This window comes from Chlorocebus sabaeus, chromosome 20 (genome assembly GCF_047675955.1).
Source record: "Chlorocebus sabaeus isolate Y175 chromosome 20, mChlSab1.0.hap1, whole genome shotgun sequence".
Classification (NCBI taxonomy): domain Eukaryota; kingdom Metazoa; phylum Chordata; class Mammalia; order Primates; family Cercopithecidae; genus Chlorocebus; species Chlorocebus sabaeus.
The window spans coordinates 108,420,618-108,440,684 of NC_132923.1; the positions used below are offsets into that span (position 1 = coordinate 108,420,618).

Consider the following 20,067-nt stretch of genomic DNA (forward strand, 5'->3'; position numbering starts at 1 on the left):
GAATAAAGCAGACAGAAGGTGGGAGCTGACTTGCCAAGCCTTCCAGGCTTCGTCTTTCTCCCTTGTGGGATGCTTCTTGCCCTCAAATGTCAGACTCCAAGTTCTTTGGCTTTTGGACTCTTGGACTTAGACCAGTGGTTTGCCAGGGGCTCTTGGGCGTTTGGCCACAGACTGAAGGTGGCACTGTCGGCTTCCTTACTTTTGAGGTTTTGGGACTCTGAGCGACTGAGCTACTATTGTTTTTTTTTTTTTTTTTTTTTTTTTTGAGACGGAGTCTCGCTCTGTTGCCCAGGCTGGAGTGCAGTGGCGCAATGTCGGCTCACTGCAAGCCCCACCTCGCAGGTTCACACCATTCTCCTGCCTCAGCCTTCCAAGTAGCTGGGACTACAGGCGCCCCCACCACCACGCCCGGCTAAATTTTTGTATTTTTAGTAGAGACGGGGTTTCACCGTGTTAGCCAGGATGGTCTGGATCTCCTGACCTCGTGATCCACCCGCCTCGGCCTCCTAAAGTGCTGGGATTACAGGTGTGAGCCACTGCGCCTGGCCTTCTTTTTTTTTTTGAGACTGAGTTTTACTCCTGTTGCACAGGCTGGAGTGTAATGGCGCTATCTCGGCTCACTGCAACCTCTGCCCCAGGTTCAAGCAATTGTCCTGCCTCAGCCTCCTGAGTAGCTGGGATTACAGGCACATGCCACCATGCCCTGCTAATTTTTGTTTATTTTAGTAGAGACAGTGTTTCATCATATTGGTCAGGTTGGCCTCAAAATCCTGACCTCAAGTGATCCGCCTGCCTTGGCCTCCAAAAGTGTTGGGATTATAGGCATGAGCCACTGCATCCAGCCCACTATTGGCTTCCTTGCTCCTCAACTTGTAGATGGTCTATCAAGGGACTTCACTTTGTGACCACGTGAGTCAATTCTCCTTAATAAACTCCCTTTGGCTAGGTGAGGTGGCTCACACTTGTAATCCCAGCACTTTGGGAGGCCAACGCAGGCAGATCACAACGTCAGGAGTTAGAGACTAGCCTGGCCACCATGGTGAAACCTTGTCTCTACTAAAAAAAATACAAAACTTAGCCAGGTGTGGTGGCATGTGCCTGTAATCCCAGTTACTCAGGGGCTGAGGTAGGAGAATTGCTTGAACTTAGGAGGTAGAGGTTGCAGTGAGCCTATGTTGCTCCACTGCATTCCAGCCTGGGCAAGAGAGAAAGACTCTAGCTCAAAAAATAAAATAAAATAAAAATAAACTCCCCTTCATACATACATATGTTCTATTAGTTCTGTCCCTCTAGAGAACCCTAATACAGATTTTGGTATCATGTTGGCTAGGCTGGTCTTGAACTCCTGATCTCAAGTGATTCACCCACCTTGGCCTCCCAAAGTGCTGGGATTACAGGCATGAGCCACTACACCCGGGCTGTGTTGATTTATTTTATTTTATTTTATTTTATTTATTTTATTTTATTTTATTTTATTTTTATGTGATGGAGTATCATTGGAGTGCAGTGGCACGATCTAAGTTCACTGCAACCTCCACCTCCTGGGATCAAGCAATTCTTCTGCCTCAGCCTCCTGAGTAGCTGGGATTACAGGCGCCTGCCACCTTGCCTGGCTAATTTCTGTATTTTTAGCAGAGATAGGGGTTTCACCATGTTAGCCAGGCTAGTCTCAAACTCATGACCTCAAGTGATCCACTTGCCTCAGCCTCGCAAAGTGCTGGGATTACAGGCATGAGCCACAGTGTGTGACCCACACCTAGCTAATTTTGTAAATTATTTGTAGAGATATCTTTAGGTCTTGAACTCCTGGCATCAAGGGATCCTCTCACCTTGGCTTCCCAAAGTACTGGGATTACAGGTGTGATCCATAGCACTGGTCTTTATTATTATTATTATTTTGAATCATTGGCAGCCTCTTAGGCCAGAGTAGGCTCAGAGAGACTCCCGATATATATATTTTTAATCAATACCTATCCTAATGGGTGTGAAGTACTATCTCATTGTGGTTTTGATTTGCATTTTCCTAAAGATTAGTGATGCTGAGCATCATTTCATGTGCTTATTGGCCATCTTTGGAGAAATGTCTATGCAAGTCCTTTTGCCCATTATTGAATTGGGCTGGGTTTGTGTTGTTGCTGTTGAGTTATGAGTTCCTTATGTATTATGGGTATTTTTTTTTTTTTTTTTTTTGAGACGGAGTCTCGCTCTGTTGCCCAGGCTGGAGTGCAGTGGCCGGATCTCAGCTCACTGCAAGCTCTGCCTCCCGGGTTTACACCATTCTCCTGCCTCAGCCTCCCGAGTAGCTGGGACTACAGGCGCCCTCCACCTCGCCCGGCTAGTTTTTTGTATTTTTTAGTAGAGACGGGGTTTCACCATGATAGCCAGGATAGTCTCGATCTCCTGACCTCGTGATCGCCCGTCTCGGCCTCCCAAAGTGCTGGGATTACAGGCTTGAGCCACCGCGCCCGGCCGTATTATGGGTATTAATCTCTTATCAGATATGTTATTTACAAACATGTTCTCTGATGTGAGTTGTCTTTCCACTCTGTTGATAATGTCCTTTGATGTACAAGGGTTTTTTTTTTTTTGTTTTTTTTTTTTCTGAGACGGAGTTTTGCTCTTGTCTAGGCTGGAGTGCAATGATATTATCTTGGCTCACCACAACCTCTGCCTCCTAGATTCAAGCGATTCTCCTGCCTCAGCCTCCCAAGTAGCTGGGATTACAGGCATCCACCACCACGCCCGGCTAATTTTTTTTTGTATTTTTAGTAGAGACAGGGTTTCACCATATTGGCCAGGTTGGTCTTGAACTCCTGACCTCGTGATCTGCCCACCTCGGCCTCCCAAAGTGCTGGGATTACTTGTGTGAGCCACCACAACCGGCTTTTTTTTTTTTTTTCTTTGAGACAGAGTCTCACTCTGTTGCCCAGGTTGGAGTGCAGTAGCACGATCTTGGCTTACTGCAACTCCGCCTCCTGGGTGCAAGCAATTCTCCTGCCTCAGCCTCCCAAGTAGCTGGGATTACAGGTGTCTGCCACCATGCCTGGCTAATTTTTGTATTTTCAGTAGAGATGGGGTTTCACCATGTTGGCCAGGCTGGTTTCAAACTCCTGACCTCAGGTGATCTGCCCACCTTGGCCTCCCAAAGTGCCGGGATTAGAGGCATGAGCCACTGTTCCGGCCTTCTTCTTTTTTAAGATGGAGTTTCCGGCCGGGCGCGGTGGCTCAAGCCTGTAATCCCAGCACTTTGGGAGGCCGAGACGGGCGGATCACAAGGTCAGGAGATCGAGACCAGCCTGACTAACACGGTGAAACCCCGTCTCTACTAAAAAAAATACAAAAAACTAGCCGGGCGAGGTGGTGGGCGCCTGTAGTCCCAGCTACTCGGGAGGCTGAGGCAGGAGAATGGCGTAGACCCGGGAGGCGGAGCTTGCAGTGAGCTGAGATCCGGCCACTGCACTCCAGCCTGGGTGACAGAGCAAGACTCCGTCTCAAAAAAAAAAAAAAAAGATGGAGTTTCCCTGTTGTCACCCAGGCTGGAGCGCAATGGCAGGATCTCAGCTCACTGCAACCTCTGCCTCCCGGGTTCAAGCGTTCTCCTCTCTCAGCCCCCAGAGTAGCTGGGATTACAGGCACCCGCCACCATGCCCCGCTAATTTTTGTAATGTTAGTAGCAATGGGGTTTCACCATGTTGGGTAGGCTGGTCTCCAACTCCTGACCTCAGCTGATCTGCCCACCTCGGTCTCCCAAAGTGCTGGGATTACAGGCGTGAGCCACCCCACCCAGCCGGGTTTTTCATTTTAATTTTAAAATTAATGTTAACATTTTAAAATTTGATGAAGACCAATTTATTTTTTGTTGTTTGTGCACCATTGTGTTACATCCAAGAAATCATTGACAAAGTCGATGTCATTTTCCCCTGTGTTTTCTCTAAGGGTTTTATAGTTTAAGTCTTAATTTAGGTCTTTGATCCATTTTGAATTAATTTTCTTTTCTTTTCTTTTCTTTATTTTTTTTTTTCCTTTTTGATACGGAGTTTCACTCTTGTTGACCAGACTGGAGTGCAATGGTGCCGTCTCAGTTCACTGTAACCTCCGCCTCCTCGGTTCAAGCAATTCTCCTGTCTCAGCCTCCCTCGTAACTGGGATTACAGGCATGCTCCAATACGCCGGCTAATTTTGTACTTTCAGTTAGAGACGGGGTTTCTCCATGTTGGTCAGGCTGGTCTTGAAATCCCGACCTCAGGTGATCCGTCCACCTCGGCCTCTCGGAGTGCTGGGATTACAGGCGTGAGCCACTGCGCCCGCCCTTGAATTAATCTTTTGTATATGGTATAAGGTATAGAAAAAGTTTGCTGAGGCCTGGTGAAGGTAATTTCAATTTCCTCTGCGCAGGCCGGGCGCGATGGCCACGCCTGTAATCCTAGTACTTTGGGAGGCCGAAGTGGTCGGATCACCAGATCAAGAGATCGAGACCATCCTGGCCAACATGGTGAACCCGTCTCTACTAAAAATACAAAAATTAGCTGGGCATGATGGCGCACGCCTGTAGTTCCAGCTACTTAGGAGTCTGAGGCAGGTCTCCTGAAGTCAGAGACTAGGTCTATTCCATTAGCTGCTATATTGTAACACAGTCGCTAAGTAATTTTCTGTTACGCGTGCCACCATGCACTTATAATTTTTAAATTCTCTCGTTTGTGGGGGCTTTCAGCTGTGTTGCTCAGACTGGTCTCCCACACGAGAACACGCGGGGTTATCCCATCTCCACCGCCCAAGTACTAGGATACAGGTCTAGCACTATCTTGCTACTTATGTATTGTATTTGTTAAATACTCTAATTTAGTCATCTGCGGTTCATGCAGATAGCTACCCAACTTCAAAGAAAAAGAATCAACCCAAGTTTTACATCCATCTTACAAAACTAACACCTAACTCGTCAAAAGTTCATCATCTGATTTGAGACAGAAAAAAAAAGGGCGCCGGGACCAACGATCACCAGCTGCCCGAATATCAAAAAATTATGCTTCCGAAATCTCTTGATGTCGATTCCGCACGAAGAGCAATCGAGTTGCCCTACGTGTGCCACTCACGACAGAAGCCCTTTTTGCTTTATTCGTTACCAAAGCAGGGTGGCAGTGTTAGCAAATCCATTTTATGGTAAAGGTGAACACTAAATACAAGCAACTCTTTATTTCAATTTCCTGAAGTTGGAGAGTGAATTCCATTTCTTCTGAACTGAAAGGAAGACTTCATAAGGAGACTCTACAATTTGTCCTTTCGATTTTTACTTAGAAGAAAAGGACGTGAGTCGATATGCAAATATAAGCAGGGCTTGCTGGGAAGGTGCTGACGGGCGCCGAGGGAGTGGCGGGGAAGAGCGGCTGAGCAAGCGCGGGAGGAATCACTCCTTCCGGTTGCAGTAAGTGCTGGGTCTCTCTCGTCAACTGCTCACGACATAAGGCGTCTCATGGCCTTGGAATACAGGCTCTCAGCGACTGTAGGTACCTAACTAGGGAAGACAAGAATCACAACCTATCCAAATTGAAAATGTGTAACTTGTGTCACCCCTAGCCACCACCCTGGAGCAGCCCAGGCAGGCGTGCAGTGGAAGCACAAGGTCATTGTAAGGGAAAACACCATCCTGACAACCACGCATAAGCTGATTGTCGTATTGTGGCATGCTATATGCTGCACTTCGAAGGAGTGTTATTCGAAATTTTTTTCAAAATCAAGTGAAAAGAGTTGTAGAATAAGGTACAGCATAGCATTAATGTTAAAAATAAGATACTGTACCTCAGATGACTGAAGTAGATCTTTATCAACACAATTTTTTTTTTTTTTTTTTGAGACGGAGTCTCGCTCTTTCGCCCAGGCTGGAGTGCAGTGGCGCGATCTCGGCTCACCGCAAGCTCCGCCTCCCGTGTTCACACCATTCTCCTGCCTCAGCCTCCCGAGTAGCTGGGACTACAAGCACCCGCCACCGTGCCTGGCTAATTTTTTGTATTTTTAGTAGAGGCGGGGTTTCACCGTGTTAGCCAGAATGGTCTCGATCTCCTGACCTTGTGATCCGCCCGCTTCTGCCTCCGAAAGTGCTGGGATTATAGGCGTGAGCCACCGTGCCCGACTTGTTCCCTTTTTTTTTTTTTTTTTTTTTTTTTTTAAAGGATAATGATGGATGGGTGCTGTGGGTCATGCCTGTAATCCCAACACTTTGAGAGCTCAGGAGTTTGAGACCACTCTGGGCAACATATAGAGATCTCGTCTCTACCCCAAAATAAAAAATTAACCGAGCATCGTGGCATGGGCCTGTGGTCCCAGCTACCCCAGAGGCTGGGGCAGAAGGATTGCTTAAGCCAGGGAAGTCAAGGCTACAGTGAGCCATAATCATGCCACTGCACTCCAGCCTAGGTGACAGATGAAGACCTTGTCTCAAAAAAATAAAACCAATATGTGACAATTGTAAAGAAATTGAAACAGCACAGAAATGATATAAAATCTGAAAATGCTTCCTCCAAACTGTTAATAGTTTAGTGTTTATCTTGCCAGACTGCTTTCTATGTATGTATGCACTGTATACATATAAATAAATGTTTTCGGGCCAGGCACGGTGGCTCATGCTTGTAATCCCAGCACTTTGGGAGGCTGAGGCAGGTGGATCACCTGAGGTCAGGAGTCTGAGACCAACCTGGCCAACATGGTGAAACCCTGGCTCTATTAAAAATGCAAAAAATTGGCCGGGCGTGGTGGCGGGTGCCTGTAATCCCAGCTACTAGGGAGGCTGAGGTAGGAGAATCCCTTGAACCCAGGAGGCAGAGGTTGCAGTGAGCCGAAACCGTGCCATTGCACTCCAACTTGGGCAACAAGAGTGAACTCCATCTCAAAAATAATAATAAATAGCCGGGCGCGGTGGCTCAAGCCTGTAATCCCAGCACTTTGGGAGGCCGAGACAAGCGGATCACGAGGTCAGGAGATCGAGACCATCCTGGCTAACACGGTGAAACCCCATCTCTACTAAAAAAAAATACAAAAAAAAAAAAAAAAAAAAAAAAACTAGCAGGCGCCTGTAGTTCCAGCTACTCAGGAGGCTGAGGCAGGAGAATGGCGTAAACCCGGGAGGCGGAGCTTGCAGTGAGCTGAGATCCGGCCACTGCACTCCAGCCTGGGCCACAGAGCAAGACTACGTCTCAAAAAATAATAATAATAATAAATAATAATAAAATAAAATGTTTTCAACAAAAAATATAGACTGTTAGGTATTTTACTTTCTTTAATATATTTTAATAATACATGGAGGTCCCTGCTCTTTACGAAGTAGAAGTCACAAGAGAAGGGAGATACATAAACAGCTCTTACATTGTAATAGGAAGCAGATGTGTTGTATAAACTTGTGAGAGGCCCAGAGATAGTGCTGTCAATTGCTCTTCCCATCATCCACCGGTGTTATCTCTCTCTCTTTTCTTTTCTTTCTTTCTTTCTTTTTTTTTTTTTTGAGACAGTGTGTTGCTCTGTCATCCAGGCTGGAATGCAGTGGTGCAATCATGGCTCACTGCAGCCTGGAACTCCTAGGCTCACACAGATCCTCCTGCCTGTCAGTCTGCTGAGTGGCCGGACTACAGGTCCGCACCACCATGCTGAGGCTATTTTGTTTGTTTGTTTGTTTTTTTTAGAGACAGTATCTCCCTATCTTGCCCAGGCTGGTCAAACTCCTGGGCTCAAGCAATCTTCCTGCCTGGGCCTCCCAAAGTGTTGGAATTACAAGTGTAAGCCACCACATCTCACCTTATCTCTTTTTTTTTTTTTTTCCCAGTCTCACTCTGTTGCCCAGGCTGGAGTGCAGTGGCATGATCTTGGCTCACTTCAACCTCTGCCACCCAGGTTCAAGCGATTCTCATGCCTCAGCCTCCCGAGTAGCTGGGACTACAGGCATGCGCCACTACGCCCCGCCAATTTAAAAAATATTTTTAGTAGCTTTCGCCCTGTTGGCCAGGCTGGTCTCGAACTCCTGACCTCAAGTGATTCACCTGCCTTGGCCTCCCAAAATGCTGGGATTACAGGCGTGAGCCACAGTGCCTGGCCTGGTCTTATCTGTTTTTTTTGTTAGTTGTTGTTGTTTTATTTGAGGTGGAGTCTTGCTCCCTTGGCATAGGCTGGAGTACAGTGTGCAGTCTCAGCTCATTGCAACCTCCACCTCCCGGGTTCAAGCGATTCTCCTTCCTCAGCCTCCTGAGTAGCTGGGGTTACAGGCGTGCGCCACCAAACCCAGCTAAGTTTTGTATTTTTAGTAGAGACGGGGTTTCACTATTTTCGCCAGGATAGTCTTGATCTCCTGACCTCATGATCCTCCTGCCTTGGCCTCCCAAAGTGCCAGGATTACAGGTGTGAGCCAGGGCGCCCAGCCCTTATCTCTTAAAAAAAGAAAAAGAAAAAGAAAAATCATCTACTTGGGAAGCTGAGGTGGAGGAGGATCGCTTGAACACAGGAGTTTGAGGCTGTAGTGAACTATGATTGCGCCACTGCACTCCAGCCCAGGTGACAGAGTGAGACCCTGTATCATTTAACAATCACCATATGGCCGGGAGCGATGGCTCAAGCCTGTAATCCCAGCACTTTGGGAGGCCGAGACGGGCGGATCACGAGGTCAGGAGATCGAGACCATCCTGGCTAACATGGTGAAACCCCGTTGCCAGGCGTGGTGGCGGGTTCCTGTAGTCCCAGCTACTCAGGAGGCTGAGGCAGGAGAATGGTGTAAACCTGGGAGGCGGAGCTTGCAGTGAGCTAAGATCCGGCCACTGCACTCTAGCCTGGGCAACAGAGCCAGACTCTGTCTCAAAAAAAAAAAAAAAAATCACCATAATTTCACCGTTCTTCTAACACCTTCCCATTGCATACTGAATACAATCTCAAGTCCCCATCATAGTCTAGTCTAAAAAGTCCAGACTATAACAAACCCCTGCCTACCTCTCCAAACTCATTGTCTTTCCCGCTTACCAAAGCTCCAGCCACCTTGGCCATCTTGGTCCTTGAGTAAGTATTTTCCTTACTGATGACCATGGCTCAGGCCATCAGACAGCTAGATAAGTCTGGCTTATTCAGTATTCTCTTCTATCACCTTTTTGTGCAGTTGCTAATGGTCTGTTTCCCATTCTAGGTTGCAGACTTTCTAAGGACAAGGATAGCCACCAGTTATGTACTCAGCACATAGCAAAAGGTTTGTCACACAATGAGACTCAATAAACACTTGTTGAATGAACGTATATACATTCAACCTGGGTCTTAAAAAAAGATGTATAGGCGTTCAACAACAAAAAGTGGTATGCCAGACCCTAAAAAGAATGGAGAGCAGTGGCAAGGAAATAAGGCTAGGAATACAGCTTGGAGCCCAGTGTTCATGAGGACTTGAATCTGAGAATTTGGATTGGGTGGCAGTGGAGAGGGTGGATTGGGAAGGTGGTAGGATGAGGATTAGGAAGATATAAAGACAGGGCAGGATGCCGCACCAATCTGGGCACCTTTCCTAATTTCTGCTGGCAGATACTGTGGCTCACTCTGGCCTGTCACAGCTCTTTATGCATTTTTTGGTGTGTTTGTGGGTTCTTCTCCATTTTACTGTGAACCTTACAGATGCTGGAACTGGGTCTTACTTGCATACCTAACATTGCAGGGTACAGTAAAAAATAACAGTTTTTTTTTTTTTTTTTTTTGAGACGGAGTCTCGCTCTGTCGCCCAGGCTGGAGTGCAGTGGCCGGATCGCAGCTCACTGCAAGCTCCGCCTCCCGGGTTCCCGCCATTCTCCTGCCTCAGCCTCCCGAGTAGCTGGGACTACAGGCGCCAGCCGCCTCGCCCGGCTAGTTTTTTGTATTTTTTAGTAGAGACGGGGTTTCACCGTGTTCGCCAGGATGGTCTCGATCTCCTGACCTCGTGATCCGCCCGTCTCGGCCTCCCAAAGTGCTGGGATTACAGGCTTGAGCCACCGCGCCCGGCCCAGTTCTCTTTTTTTTTTTGAGACAGAGTCTCGCTCTGTCGCCCAGGCTGGAGTGCAGTGGCGTGATCTCGGCCCACTGCAACCTCTGCCCCTCCAGGTTTAAGCAGTTCTCTGCCTCAGCCTCCGGAGTAGCTGCGATTACAGACGCGTGCCACCACGCCCGGCTAATTGTTTTGTATTTTTAGTAGAGATGGGGTTTCACCATCTTGGCAAGGCTGGTCTTGAGCTCCTGACCTCGTGATCCACCCGCCTCGGCCTCCCAAAGTGCTGGGATCACAGGCGTGAGCCACATAAAAGCAATTCTCACCAAGCATTTGACAGCCGAAAAACTGAAAGCATTAGAGAATGCTACAGGACAGGCTTTGGCTTAGTAGTGAGGTCTGAGTTCAAGCTGAGGCTCTGCACTTATTAGCTAGAACTTTGCTTAATCTCTCACAGGTCTCCTCTAAATGATTAAATGGCGTAACAGAGGTAAGCGGATTAGCACAATTCCTGGCAAACAGTCAGCACTCATTGTTATTACTGAATTGCCAGTTCACAGGCACAACCAACCGATCTGTCTCATCTCCCGGTTCCTGTGTTGCCAGCTTCCTCGTTGAGGTTCAACAGGATACCTGTGGGGTAATGTGTCCCAGATGATATCCCGGTCCTGACACCATGACAAAAGCACCAACCAAAAATGGCGACCTCAAAGCCATCCGAGGGCGTCAATTACCCGCCATGCTACCGATGGATAAATAAGCAGAGTCGGGAAGAAAAGCTAGTGAAGGATTCTTAACGCCGGGGTGGAATACGCAGAGCTCGCTCATGCTGCCACTCAACTACAAGCAGCTAAAAGCGCAAGCTGCAAGCTGTAGTTAACACACAGCTCAATATCGCCACCACGTGTCGGAGGGCAGTCTGCGCCTGCGCAAGCGAGGCGCGCGCCCGCCGGCCGGAAGAGCCGCGCGTTTCCGGGTTGGAGGCGGGGAGCGGTGCCGGAAGTAGTCGGGGAGGGCCGCGCAGTCGGACCGGCTGCTGAGACGAACGCTTCTCTGGGGCAGTCTCCGCATATCATGGGGAGATAGACGCTGCTGCCTGTGAGTCTTGGGCCCTGGCAGTTGAGGAACAAGAGCGGGAGGAGGGAGTCAGGACCCAGATCTACAGTAGGTCAGTGTTCGAAGGACCAGGTTGTGGACGAGACGGGGCTGTGAGGATTCAGGCTCTTGGGAAGGGACTGACAGAGGATCAGGCTCGGAGAAGACGCGGCTGTGGGGACCCGGGCTCCAAGACGGGACTTAGGGAACGGGGACGGATCTGAGTTCTCCGGCATCTGAGGGAAAGTGGTCTGAGGAGCAGGATTATGAGGACCCGCACTCCTACGAGGAGAGGGTCGGAAAGGAACGGGGTGTGAAGACACGGGCTCCGGAGAGGTAAAAGTGGAGCGGTGAGGACTTGGGCTTCTAAGAGGCAGAAGCGGGACGGTGAAGACCCGGCCTCCTAAGGATTCAGAAACGGGGCAGCGCAGACTCAGGTTCCTGAGGGGCAGAAGCAGACAGAGAAAACTTGAGTTTGGAAGGGAACAGAAGCGGGCAGTGAAGACTGGGGCTGCTTTGGGGACGGGATCCGGGCTTTGAGACTCCGAGTACCTGAGTCTCAGAACAGGGCAGTAAGGACCCAAGCTCCTAAAAGCCTTGGATCTAAGGGACCATGGATGTGAGATCAGCCTAGAAAGTAAAGGGAAAGGGTTTGGAAAAGATTTAGTGATCCATTTTTTTTTCACAGTATTCCCTGAACCCAGAGAGATAAAGGACGTATTCAGGGGAAGACAACTTCTCCTTCGCACTGCCTGCTTGGCTCTTGGCAGGCTTTTCTTGTGTTAGATACTCAATCTAGGAAGCCCACATGCAAACATCTTCATTTTCTGCTTCATTCTTGGGAATCAGATGTGAAGTTGAAAACAGTTGGAACTCAGTTATATATTTGATAAGTGCTTTAAATCCCATTCCACTCAACCCTGAATGAGCACAGAGCTCTGCATCTCAAGTAAAAGAATGTCAGTGATGGAAGAGTCCCAAAAGATCATCTTTTAAAAACTCCTGTTTTACATTTAAGGAGGCTAAGGTTCAAAGAGGTTTAGGATTACAGTGAGGCAATGGTTAGATCATAATTTTAATACAATACCCTTCTGTGCGTAGCAAATGAGATGCTTGGTTAATGTTCCTTAAATGCTTCCAGAATCTTTGCTGTATCTTCAAACTCAGGAGGGAATGTTTTTTTTTTTTTTTTTGAGACAGGTTCTCTCTCTGTTGCCCAGGCTGAAGTGCAGTGGCTCAGTCTTGGCACCGTGCACGTCAACCTCCTAGGCTCAAGCAATCTTCCCACCTATATATACCTCCTGAGTAGCTGGAACTACAGGCATGTGCCTCCACACCCTGCTAATTTTTAAATTTTTTGTAGAAACAGGGTCTCACTATGTTGCCCAGGCTGGTCTCAAACTCCTAGGCTCAAGTGATCCTCCCACCTTGGTCTCCCAGAGTGCTGGGATTGCAGGCATGAGTCACTTCCCCCCACTTCCAGTTTTTTTTTTTTTTGAGACAGAGTCACCCAGGCTGGCGTGCAGTGGCACAATCTCGGCTCACTGCAATCTCTGCTTCCCCGGTTCAAACAATTCTCCTGCCTCAGCCTCTCAAGTAGCTGGAATTACAGGTGTGTGCTACAATGCCCAGCTAATTTTTGTATTTTTAGTAGAGACAGGGTTTTACCATGTTGGCCAGGCTGGTTTCGAACTCCTGACCTAAAGTGATCTGCCCACCTCAGCCTCCCGAAGTGCTGGGATTATAGACATGAGCCACCTTGCCTGGCCCAGTTTTTATTTCCAGTAAAAACTGGAAATTTTTAGAGTTTCTGATACTTTGAGTGTTGTTACTGCATTGGTATTGATACAGTAAATGTCACTTAATAGTAAGGAAACCTTTATTTTTATTTTTATATTTTTGAGACAGGGTCTTGTTCTGTTGCCCATATTGGAGTGCAGTGGCATCATCATAGCTCACTGCAACCTATATTCTTGAGCTCAAGCACTCCTTCTGCCTCAGCCTCCTGGGTAGCTGGGACTACAGGTATGAGCCACTACACCCAGCTAATTTTTAAGTTTTTTTGTAGAGACAGTATTTGGCTGTGTTGCGTAGGCTGGTGTTGAATTCTTATCCTCAAGTGATTCTCCCACCTTGATATCCCAGAATGTTGGGATTATAGGCATGAGCCACTGCACCTGGCTGGAACCTTTAAATAAAGCTCAGTGTTATTTATTTATTTATTTATTTAATAAGCTGTTTGGAAAGCCATACATAAGTGTGTCCTGCATTTTTAGTGCAAACATTTACTAGGGATGGCTGCTTTTGGATAAGAATGGTGGGGAGACTTGCACCAGTCACTTACTTCAATATTAATATCTTTTTCTGAAACCTACTCAGACTAACCAGGCACAGCTTATGTACTTTCGAGTATTCTATGATTTAATTATCACAGCCCCACAAGTTAGATATTGTCAGTCTCGTTGTACAGATGATGAAATAGGTTTAGAGAGGTTAAATACTTTGCTTGAAATCACACAGTACTGAGTGACCCAACCCCAGTTACGCGTGCCTCTAAAACTTTTTTCTACTCTTCTAAGTGGATTCCTCTGTCTCAGTTTGTCCATCAGCAAAATAGAAGTAATCATTATACAAAACATATAATTGAATGAAAGCATCCCCTCCTTCTTAAGGCTCCTCTAAATGTCAAGGACTATAACTTACTAGGGTACTTACGTATTGTGGCATTTGAGGAGAGCTAAATTCTGTTTTCACAGAAGCATAGATTATTTAAGATAGAAAAATGGGAACTTTGTAGAGCTTTTAATTGCAATGTAGAAAGACATATTTAATTTTAGATTTAGGAGGCCAAGAAAGACTAATTTGGACTGGGCATAATGGCTCATGCCTGTAATCCCAGCACTTTAGGAGGCCAAGGTGGGCGGGTCACCTGAGGTCAGGAGTTCGAGACCAGCCTGGCCAACATGGCAAAACCCCGTCTCTACTAAAAATACAAAAATTAGCTGGGCATGGTGGCGCATCCCCGTGGTCCCAGCTACTCTGGAGGCTGGAGTGGGAGAGAATCACTTGAACCCTAGAGGTAGAGGTTCCAGTGAGCCAAGATTGTGTCACTATACTCCAACCTGGATAACAGAATGAGACTCCGTCTAAAAAGAAGAAAGAAGTAATTTGAAAAACAAGGGCTTAAATTTGATTAACTTTCCAGTTAATTATATCATGAACTAGATGTTTGGGGGAATTGGGCTTAGTTAAAACTACTTTTTTTTCCCCCAGAGTCTGTACTATTTGCAAGCACCTATTATATATAAATGATCAAAACTTACTTATACCAACTTATGAGGGAAAGCATACCCATGCCCATGTCACCACTTCAAAGTACTTGATGGTTTAATTAATGATAATTTATTCCTGAGTTAACATCCTTCCCTATACTTGCAGAATGTACTTTATTTCATTCGTGGCTCTAGCATTGACTTATTATAATAGGACTTCAAAATACCCGATCAGAAAATCATTGCATTATAATCAGAGCCAATAGGAACAAAGCACAAAAGGACATACTACCTTTTTTTTTTTTTTTTTTTTTTTTTTTTTTTTTTTTTTTTTGTGAGATGCAGTTTCGCTCTTTCATTCTTATTGCCCAGACTGGAAAGCAGTGGTGCGATCTTGGCTCACTCCAACCTCCGCCTCCTAGGTTCAAGCAATTCTCATGGGTTTCACCATATTGGCCAGGCTTGTCTCAAACTCCTGACCTCAGATGATCTGCCTGCCTCAGCCTCCCAGAGTGCTGAGATTACAGGCAGGAACCACTGCGCCTGGCCCAGGACATATCACCTTTTAAAAAAAATTGATAGAAATAGGGGCTGGGCCTGGTGGCTCATGCCTGTAATCCCAGCACTTTGGGAGGTTGAGGCAGGCAGATCACCTGAGGTCAGGAGTTCAAGACCAGCCTGGCCAATGTGGTGAAGTCCCGTCTCTACTGAAAATACAAAAATTAGCTGGGCATAGTGGCGTGTGCCTGTAGTTCCAGCTACCTGGGAGGCTGAGGCAGGATAATTGCTGGAACCAGGGAGGCAGAGGCTGCAGTGAGCTGAGATCGCGCCACTGCACTCCAGACAGAGCGAGACTCTGCCTCCAAAAAAAAAAAAATTAGGCTAGGCACGGTGGCTTATGCCTATAATCCCAGCACTTTGGGAGGCCAAGGCAGGCGGATCACCTGAGGTTGGGAGTTCGAGACCAGCCTAACCAACATGGAGAAACCCCATCTTTACTAAAAATACAAAATTAGCCAGGCGTGGTGACGCATGCTTGTAATCCAAGCTACTCTGGAGGCTGAGGCACGAGAATCCTTTGAACCTAAGAGGCGGAGGTTGTGGTGAGCTGAGATTGCCCTGTTGCACTCCAGCCTGACTGACAAGAGTGAGACTCTGTCTCAAAAAATAAAATAAAATAAAACTACAATACAATACAATACAATAATTAGCCGGATGTGGTGGCAGACGCCTGTAATCCCAGCTACTCGGAAGGCCGAAGCAGGAGAATCAGTTGAACCCAGGAGGTGGAGGTTGCAGTGAGCCGAGATCGCACCACTGCACTCCAGACTGAGCGACAGAGTGAGACTCCATCTCCGAAGAAAATAAAATAATTTAAAAAATATAGAAATGGGGTCTCACTACGATTACCCAGGCTGGTCTCAAACTCCTGTCATCAAGTGATCCTCCTGCATCTGCCTCCCGAAGTGCTGGGCTTGTAGGCATGAACCGTGACACCTGGCAAAGACATACTACTTTTGATTGGGATTCTTTATGGAAAGCCCCAAAGTATTTTGTAGGCACTATATCAGCATTGTTTACAGGCTGCACTGTGAAACAGGTGTGTTGGAGGCAGACAGACTTTGAAATCTCTACGTATGGACATAATTTAAGTCAGACAGGGAGGGTAAAGAGGGCAACAACAACAAAAAAAGAAAATCTTTTTTCTGGAGATGGAGTCTCACTCTGTCGCCCAGGCTAGAGTGCAGTGGGGTGATCTTGGCTCACTGCAGCCTCTGCCTCCCGGGTTCAAGCACTTCTCCTACCTCAGCCTCCCCAGTAGCTGGAATTACAGGCACACACAGCCACACCCAGCTAATTAAAAATAAAATCTTACACTGAATTTTTTTTTTTTTTTTTTTTTTTTTTTTGAGATGGAGGCTTGCTCTGTCACCCAGGCTGGAATGCAGTGGTGTGATCTTAGCTCACTGCAACCTCCACCTCCCAGGTTCAAGCGACTTTAGAATTTGCCTGGTCCGGCCAAAGGTGGAGGTTGCAGTGAACCAAGATCGCGCCACTGCGCTCCAGCCTGAGTGACAGAGCGAGACTCTGTCTCAAAAAAAAAGGAAAAAAAGAATTTGCCTGGTCCAACTCCTAATTGTGGATGTGGAAACTGACCAAAGATGGCACCCAGCCCTCTTGATTTGGGTTTTCCACAGTACCTCTCATCAGCCTCCTGCTGACCACTTGTTGCTACCATTTGTTTTCAGTCCACCATTATTTTATTAATCTTTGAAGTCATAAAGCAAACTTATATGGTGCCAGCACATATGGATATGTGTGCTGGGTTAGCAGCAGGATGGGTGAAACACTGGTCGTTTTTGAGAGATGGGGTCTTGCTTTATTTTCCAGGCTGGAGCATGGTGGCTAGCCACAGGCCTATCACAATGTCCTACAGTCTCGCATTCCTAGGCTCAAGCCATTCCATCACCTCAGACCTCATAGTAGCTGGGACTAGACGTGTGCGCCACTGCATTGAGCAGTATGTTGATTTTTTTTTTTTCCCCCTGAGACAGGGTCTTGCTTTGTCACCCACGGTGGAGTGCAGTGGTGCCATCACATCTCAATACTGCACCAACCTCCTGGGCTCAAGCAATCCTCCCACCTCAACCTCCCAAGTAGCTGGAACCACAGGTGCATGCCACCATGCCTGGCTAATTTTTTGATTTTTTTTTTTTTTTTTTTTTTTGTAGTGACGAGATCTTACTATGTTGCCCAGGCTGGTCTTAAACTCCTAGGCTCAAGTGATCCTCCCACTCAGCCTGCCAAACTGCTAGAGTTATAGGTGTGAGCCACCAAGCCCACCCTGTACTTCATTTTTTTTTTTTTTTTTTTTTTGAGACGGAGTCTTGCTCTGTAGCCCGGGCTGGACTGCAGTGGCCGGATCTCAGCTCACTGCAAGCTCCGCCTCCCGGGTTTACGCCATTCTCCTGCCTCAGCCTCCCGAGTAGCTGGGACTACAGGCGCCCGCCACCTCGCCCGGCTAGTTTTTTGTATTTTTAGTAGAGACGGGGTTTCACCGTGTTAGCCAGGATGGTCTCGATCTCCTGACCTCGTGATCCGCCCGTCTCGGCCTCCCAAAGTGCTGGGATTACAGGCTTGAGCCACCGCGCCCGGCCTGTACTTCATTATTAACTTAATTTTTTCTGATGAGAAAATTGAGGCATAAAGAGATTATGTAACTTGCTCAATACAGCTAAAAAGTGGCACAGTTGGTACTTAAACCCAGATACTGCTACCATCGTTCATATCCTTGACCACTGTACCATACACTATACTACCTTTTGTTGTTGTTAGAGACGGGATCTTTTTGTGTTGCCCAGGCTGGTCCTCAACTCCTAACCTCAAAAAATCCTCCTATGTTGGCCTCCCAAAGTTCTGGGATTACAGATATGGGGTCCCACATGTGGCCTATACTGCCTTTTTGATAAATCAAAACCAGCTGGAGCCTCAATTAACCAATCCTAATTGCAAACTGGAAAAAAATCTTGCATTTCTGTTGCTCTGGAGTCTCACAGACTGCAAATAATTGATCCTTTTTAGCTTATTTAGGCTGGAAAATATGAGCTCATTTAGATACATTTAGAAGCCACAGAGGAAAGAAACAGCCAGGTAGAAAAACCAGTCATTAAGTGAAGTCATGCACCACAGTATAGGGCTTTTGTGCCATCAGGCCAGTCCTCTTGATTCCAATATTTTGCTTAAATAATAAATTACTAAACATTTCAGAGGTAAACAAAAAAGTTTTGAAGGCTACCTGGTCTTCTGTTCCCCTTTCTCTTCACCTTTGTTCTGTTTTTTAAAAAAACAGTTAATGGAATAGATGCACATAGAATACCAGGGTCTTAAAACTGTTGCAAGGTCTCCTTAATTCCTACCCTATGAAAAGTTAGATCCTCTCAATACAATAATAGGGTTGCAGCTAGACTTCTGTTTGAAGTACAAGGTTGTTAAAAGGGAAGTAATTAGGGCTTGTCATCCTCAGCCTGTCAACCACAGTTTAAAAGGAGGGAGGATAGATGTGGTTTTATTTATTTATTTATTTATTTATTTATTTATTTATTGAGACGGAGTCTTGCTCTGTCGCCCAGGCTGGAGTGCAGTGGCGCAATCTCAGTTCACTGCAAGCTCTGCCTCCCAGGTTCATGCCATTCCCCTGCTTCAGCCTCCCAACTATGGGACTACAGGCACCCGCCACCACACCTGTCTAATTTTTTGTATTTTTTTTCTTTTTTTAGTAGAGATGGGGTTTCACCCTGTTAGCCAGGATGGTCTCGATCTCCTAACCTCATGATCCACCCGCTTCAGCCTCCTAAAGTGCTGGGATTGCAGGTGTGAGCCACTGTACCCAGCCTACTTATTTATTTTTGAGATGGAGTCTTGCTCTTGTTGCCCAGGCTGGACTGCAATGGCATGATCTCGGCTCGCTGCAACCTCTGCCTCCTGGGTTCAAGCAATTTTCCTGCCTCGGCCTCCCGAGTAGCTGGGTTTATAGGCATGCCCCACCATGCCCTGCTAATTTTGTATTTTTAGTAGAAATGGGGTTTCTCCATGTTGGTCGGGCTGGTCTCAAACTCCTGACCTCAGGTGATCTGTCCACCTCAGCCTCCCAAAGTTTTGGGATTACAGGCATGAGCCACTGCACCCAGCCCAGATGAGGTTATTTAAATTGAACTCTAACCCATACAATCGTGTTTTGATAGAATTATTAAATATTTTCAGCTACAGATCACTGGGGGATGGACTTTCCATATTTTCTTTGTGAATCATAGCACACAATTTCTACATAGTAGGTAATAGTAAGGGTTAATTATTATTGTTCTCTCAAACTGTCCCACAGTTAATGCCTGTTTTTTGTGGTTTTTTGTTTTGTTTTGTTTTGTTTTTTATATGGAGTCTCTGTCACCCAAGCTGGAGTGCAGTGGTGCGATCTCAGCCTCCCGAGTTCAAACGATTCACCTGCCTCATCCTCCTAAATAGCTGAGATTACAGACGAGTGCCACCACGCCTGGTTAATTTTTTTGTATTTTTAGTAGAGAAGGGGTTTCACCATGTTGGTCAGGATGGTCTCGAACTCCTGACCTTATGATCTGCCCGCCTCGGCCTCCCAAAATGTGAGGGATTACAGGTGTGAGCCACGGTGCCCAGCCAGTTAGTGCCTCTTTTTATGTTTTTGATTTTTATTTATTTTTTATTTTTTTGAGACAGAATCTTACTCTGTCACCCAGGCTGGGGTTCAGTGGCACGATCTTGGCTCACTGCAACCTCCTCCTCCTGGGTTCAAGTGATTCTCCTGCCTCAGCCTCCCAAATAGCTGGGATTACAGGCACGCACCACCACACCTGGCTAATTTTTGTATTTTTAGTAGAGATGGGGTTTCAACGTGTTGGCCAGACTGGTCTCGAACTCCTGACCTCAAGTGATCTGCCCACCTCAGCCTCCCAAAGTGCTGGGATTACAGAGGATGAGCCACCGCACCTGGCCCCATTTTACTTTTTAAAATTTATTTTTTGGCTGGGCACAGTGGCTCATGCCTGTAATCCCAGCACTTTGGGAGACTGAGGCAGGTGGATCACTTGAGGTTGGGAGTTCAAGACCAACCTGGCCAACATGGCGAAACGCCATCTCTACTAAAAACGCAAAAATTAGCCAGGCCTGGTGGCACGTTCCTGTAATCCCAGCTACTCTGGAGGCTGA

General features: G+C 46.8%; 1 protein-coding gene, 1 long non-coding RNA gene and 1 other non-coding gene across 4 annotated transcripts in view; 1 reads left to right on the plus strand and 2 right to left on the minus strand.

Annotated features, from left to right (window-relative positions):
- Nucleotides 1-4,972: 4,972 nt before the first annotated feature.
- On the minus strand, nucleotides 4,973-5,106 carry LOC119626476 (U11 spliceosomal RNA). Its single transcript, XR_005242635.1, has one exon. It is a non-coding gene; the product is annotated as a U11 spliceosomal RNA (small nuclear RNA).
- Nucleotides 5,005-10,872, minus strand: LOC103225253 (uncharacterized). The gene is made up of 2 exons (XR_494421.3): nucleotides 10,536-10,872; nucleotides 5,005-5,509 (listed from the first exon to the last, which is right to left on the minus strand). It is a non-coding gene; the product is annotated as an uncharacterized lncRNA (long non-coding RNA).
- Nucleotides 10,873-10,948: 76 nt separating this feature from the next.
- The window catches only part of TAF12 (TATA-box binding protein associated factor 12), a 37,113-nt gene continuing 27,994 nt past the window's right edge, over nucleotides 10,949-20,067 (plus strand). The window contains exon 1 of one of the 2 annotated variants that reach the window (XM_007979758.3): nucleotides 10,949-11,062. The gene's annotated coding sequence lies outside the window, so the exon portion shown is untranslated. Of the gene's footprint in view, nucleotides 11,133-20,067 lie in introns of both variants that reach the window. The other variant, XM_007979759.3, reaches the window with a different exon arrangement.